Raw genomic sequence first — 6280 nt, 5'->3', positions numbered from 1 at the left:
CGCTACAGCAGGACAACGCCAGGCCATATACAGCTCGTGTCGCTATGGACTTTCTGGCCCAGCAGAACGTTGACGTGTTGCCCTGGCCCGCTGTATCCCCTGATCTGTCGCCCATTGAACACGTCTGGGATGAAATGAAGCGCAGATTACGGGCATTGCCTAATCAACCGGTGACGTTGGCTGATTTGGCTGCAGCGTTGTTACAGATCTGGAATGCCATACCACAAGCATTCTTGAACCGTCTGATAGGCTCCATGCGTCGACGTTGCCAGGCTTGCATTCAGGCAAACGGTGGACATACGAGGTATTATCTTTGTGACTCAGTATTGAACCCTAAGAGCGGATCTTATTGATTCCATAACGTGGAAAATGGAATGCAGCTGTTAATAAATAACAAATAAATTGTCCCTGAAAATCTTGTTGTTCCACGTCATACACATTTATTTTTATAACACATTTTAGGCATGCACATTTTCTTTTTTCCGCTGGTATAGATATTTTCCAAAACTCACTTCATTTAGCCAGCTAAAATTGGAATTAGTTAAGGGAAGCACACTGATAGTACAACCTTCTAACTGTACAGATATATTTTTTTAAATACCGTTGCTCCAGATAATTGAATGCAATATTATGTCAAATACGGAAAAAGTCATCCAGTTTATTTCAGATTTATATAATATCATCTTACAGGTAATTGTGACTTATGTAACCCTAATTGTGACTGAGGTTATATTATTGAAGATGCAGTTCACTTTTTCCTCAATTGAGATCTAGATATATAAATGAAAGACAAGTTATATTTTATGAATTATCTCACTAAAACGAGAGTTATAATATCATTGAAACAGTTGTGGGATCGCACATCGTTACGCGGTGTGCGCAAGATGTGTGCACGTTGTGCGAACGATCAAAAGTTGGACGATAATTGCTTGCGCACATTTGTGCGCACGATAGACGAGCGTTGTGCGATAATAATCGTGGTTGGTGTAAATCGCGGAATGCCTTAAAGGGACATCACGTGAAGCGTCATTTTGTTTATGAATGTATGTGTTGTATGCACTTCAACTCATGTTACCTTGCTATCCCAATTGCCATATCCGTTCCAAATGTCCAGTTTGACAACTTGAATTGACACTTATTGGATCAGTAATTATTCATCATCAGAACTTAATTGCACACATGCCAATATTCAGAATGTCAATGAACGAATATTTGTTGGCAACTCGGCATTATTATAGACACCAGGATATATATATTACCGGAATGGAACTGGGCTAAACACCTTCCCTCAACCAAGGGACAAACCTTTCTGGACAAAGGAATATTCATGAGACGAATACCCTTTTCAATTATTTGTATAAAGTGTATATACATTGACAAGTATAACAAATAGAAACGTTTGTGAATTTGTTTTACATTGTACAACTCAATGTATTTGGCCCCTTTTTGTCTATACCATGAATTATATATATTCATGTATACTCTCTTTCCCACTTTCACTGCCTTCATACTCTAACACTTTGTAAGTCATATTAGCCAACGTAAACAAGTGACTTTTTTCCAGTTTCAAATGCGCATTCCGATTTTATCTGAAGTCGGAAATTAATTATTGATAGAGAAAAAGTTGTTGCATGATCATACATTATAAGTCAACATCATGTGTAAACATGAACTTTTGAAACATAACGATTTAAAACATATTTCTGTTATGCGATTATATTTACTATAAGTAGGTTCATCCTCAGTTATTCATCCCGCTGAATCTTCATTTTGACATATTTAAATCTTGCATGTAAATAAAAAATAAATCGTTTACTTCAGCAAAACTTACCATTTTACTGAGCCCGGGAATATTATAAATTATGTAAATCTAATAGCGCACGTATCTCATTTGACCTCGAGTACCGACAGAGGACAGAACAGAATACGACGTGGCTATCGCAACAGTTATGCCTTTGAGGGCCTCATAGCAAAATCAAACTAACCAGTCACGTATCATGAACTACTGTATATAGAAACACAAAGTAAACTTTCTCCGATACATGTCCATTGACATAACAAAATAAGTTCATCTGTGTTCCAATTCAGACAAAGATATTAACGAGGTTAATAGTTTTAGATATTTATTCATAACATAAACAGCATTTCTGTTGATTCCATTTCAGCTTTAACCGGCTATCCGGAAGAATACATGCACCGTACTAACTGCTAGGGCAGTTATTTTCTCCTTTGAATACTTCCCACTTGCAATAATGACTCCGAAACGTACCCCTTGCGCTATCTTTTGACCATTGGGCAACTTTTCGCTTCGTAGTTGACGCGGTGACGGTTTCCTCACACGGCTAGACATTCTGTTTACAATGAATTGGCGTGCTATGCGCATGTGCTAGTAGAGGGAAATTCCTGAACAAAACATTGGTCAGACAGGTAGAGATCCCGATGCTTATATTAACATTATTATTTTTTATAAATATGTAACTTGATACGTTTATGTAGTATTTGAAAACAGAAGACATTTTTGTTTACACTTCACCGTGATGCCCCTTTAACAATATATACGATTTCGTGTTTAAACATATGAACTTCATTCTTACGTATGAGGTTATCTTTCTGTCTATACTTTCTTAAATTTAGAAATTGTGTTTTCGGTGTTTTTTAAACGACCCTATCGACACATGTAAAATTACAACACAGTCCCGTATACAGGAAAATATAGCCACTTTGTACATGTACCTGGACCGTAGTTTATCCGCCCGGGAGACTTACGTAACTCGTCGGGTAGTGCCGGGGGCGTGAAAACCAAGGTGAAGGAGAGATATATGCAAACCGGACGCAACTAACAAATACTAAACGTTCAGTTGTGTTTTCATAACGGTCATACGGTACAGCATATCAGCTATATGTGTCAGACACAGGCCAGGTAAAACTCCAGTCACTCATCAAATTGTTGTTTATCTGTTCTGTTACCTTGTAGCCAAACCCATTCTTGACAGTCTAATGGTCACTGTAAAGCTGTGTAACATAAATTGTAAAATTAAACATAATCTTAATTATTGTGATGAGAAATTACAGTAATTTAACAGTGTACATTATTACATACGAGCCTTCCGTATTTTTTCATTCTGTAATATTGATCTACAAATTGTACCAAATCGCACAGTTGTGCGGATAGAAGCGCACAACGGGACGAACGATGAGAATCCGCACAGTTGTGCGCACCATGCGTGGGCGATATGCGGACGGTGTTTGAACGATGTATGCACGGTGTGCGCACGCTATTTTTGGTGCGTTGTGCGGTCACACAACTGTAATAATACTTTCACAGAGGGTGGTATGAACCTTATCATTGAAATAGATTTTATTCTTTCATGTGTCCTGTAGTATATTGAAAATATATTTATAGAGAGAGAGTATTATAGAGTATAATATTTAACAGGCAATACCTGTGCCTAATCCAATTAAATTTTAATTAATGGTTGAAAAACATTAAACCAATGTTATAAGAAACAAGTTTGTAAGAGATTTTAAAACACTCGGGTGTAGCTTCAATAAGATTCATCAGCTTGACAATATGTAATATCGAATGACTGAGTGAGCATTTGTATTTTGTAAACGATGTCACGATATTGAAGTCAGTCATAGCTTGCCAAAGGGTCGTTCTTAAAACATTTTGGCACATTTAATACGATCAGATATACTTTATATGCGAAATCACATAAACATACCGTCAATAAATTGCATGTGTATGTGCGATTTTCATTGACGTTCATTTGTGCAATAAGTGCATTGTCTTAATTGCTATTAATACAAAATCCATTAGATCAACAACTAAAATTGTATCCAAACAGCGAGAGGATTGGGAAGCATATACTTTTTTATAATTATAATTAGTAACAATAAGTAAAAGTAACTTTAAAAAATATGCAATGTTCGCAATATATATAACATCTAGGCAAATGGCTTAGTACACAGAACCCAAATACAAGTTTTTAAAACTTTGATCTTTAATCAAAACCCGCGCTACTAAAACACTGCCATCCCTTCTCCGTGGAAATATAATATTTGCATCTTGGTAAATATTTGTATAATAGACTTTTTAGGCATACCGGTCGAACTGCAGACATCAAAAGGCGGTTACAATCATAATTATAAGAGCGTAGTTATCGGGGGCCTATCTTAACTCTTTCATGGTTAAACATTCGTGCATAAACCAACTTGCTTCCCATCTTACAAATTAATGATGATGCATGTATGCCGAAATCAACAATGGTGTTCCAGACAACAAACACGAGTTTTAAGGCCCTTTATTAGCAATGTGTAACTTGTTCACACTACGTGCCGATTTTTAAATGGATTCGGCATGATTACCTGTCAAACCTCGGCGACTGTAACAAAATTTGAAATGCGACCCGATGTTTCAGAAGGGAATATGAATTAAGGCTCTATATCGATAAAACGACCATCTCAGTTACATTTTTGTAATATCATGTTCTTTTTTTTCATTTCGTTTTAAACTAATGACTTTGTTTATTTACATTGAAACATCGTCACATAAATGTTTATAATATGAACCTTTACATAACAATTACCATACAGTTTTTCCTCAATCATTCATTATTTGCCCTGATTGAAGCACGCAGAGGGTTTATTTCCTAATGATATGTACTGCGCCACCCGACGTACCATACAGGACGTTACGCACAAAAGCAAATATTACTATTTATTACTATTTATTAACGGTCAAACGTGTAACACATTGATATGAAATGTGCATAAAGCCAAGCCTAGCACTTAGTATCGTTTTGCTGTATTATAAGAATTTATCGATATATCAATTTTGGCCCGGACAGGTTTGGCTTATGATACTGGGCTGCCGAACCTGCCCCGGTCTCCCCCAAATGTTATGTCGGTATTAAAATTGCATTAGAGTTAGTGTTTTATTGTTATTCATCGACTTGCTGACTTTAGATAAAGCTTATCTTAACCCAATCTGAATTAGTACTATCTCATTCTGATTCAGTTAATCTCGCTCTGAATCAGTATATATTTGAGATGGATTGCAATGTCTATGTTTATTAATGAGGAAAACACCCAAATAATCTAAAAATATTAGATACTTTACGATTTCTGATAGTCGTAAATATACTTTTGTTTAATAACAAGAAATGTATTAACTTCTGTCTTAGATGTTGACTGTTGACGGACAAAGTCAGAACGCAGGACATATGGTTGCCTGCATGGTGTTGTAGGGAAATATGCTTTTTCAGTTTGGGATTTGAAGGTCGAATATATAAAAAAATAATATCATATTCATTCGAATGTGATTTTATTGTAAGGACTTGTCGATACTTGGATTTGGCCTAGATTGTCATGTTGGATGTTGTCGACGAAACAGAATTAGCTTAACATTTCGGAACAACTGGGCTGATATCCTTGTACTTTTTTATCTATTGATTCGTATTCGTAATCATACAAAAAATTCATTTAGGAGATGTAAACATACTGATTGTGTCAAGCTGTTGACAATGTCCGAGGGTATCTGCACCAAGTGACATGTCGGCTTTATTCTCATTAAGTTTGTTTTTTCTTGATTACATATTTGAGATGATTGATCAAAAACAATATACTATACTATCACATTAACTGAAAGCCTGAAAGGTCATAGCATACATATAAATGATAAATAAATAAGACCGATGAAGTTCTATCAAAGATGACAGCCAAACCAAATGCCAACCATCGACTTTACACTGAAATAATACAAATCAAATTGGCCAATAACAAGTGGCAAGCATTTTTTATGAATCAGGCAAATATTCATTTCATTGATCAATGAATCATTTGATCACTCAATCAAATCAGTTTATAACTTTTTCAACCAATCAATTATTATCATTTTACGATCAACCAAAATTCAAGTGCGATTCGTTTCCCATCGGTATAAATTTTGAATCAACATAACAGGAACAGAAATGTAGAAAACACGAAAATAATAAATAAATTGGAACGAATAAAAAGATCAGATGCATAGCTTTAATTCGTGTTTGAATGTCAATTGAAATGTAAAACGTAGAAGAAAGAAAATTACATTGATGCAAAAAGCCGAAGTAAACACTTTAACGTCACAATAACAAAGTTCTGTCTGTTTAAATTTATAGATAAAACAATGTAAAACTATAAATAGATTGTTCCAAAATATATGCTGGAAATATCAAAGGGAAGAGGTGTATTATTGACTTTCTTCAAAAAATACAACGAACTTTTAGTGTCGTATGTTAAT

This window comes from Mizuhopecten yessoensis, unplaced genomic scaffold (assembly GCF_002113885.1).
Source record: "Mizuhopecten yessoensis strain PY_sf001 unplaced genomic scaffold, ASM211388v2 scaffold9449, whole genome shotgun sequence".
NCBI classification, from domain to species: Eukaryota; Metazoa; Mollusca; class Bivalvia; order Pectinida; family Pectinidae; genus Mizuhopecten; species Mizuhopecten yessoensis.
The sequence above is the reverse complement of the archived record's forward strand: the minus strand, read 5'-3'. Positions refer to the sequence as shown.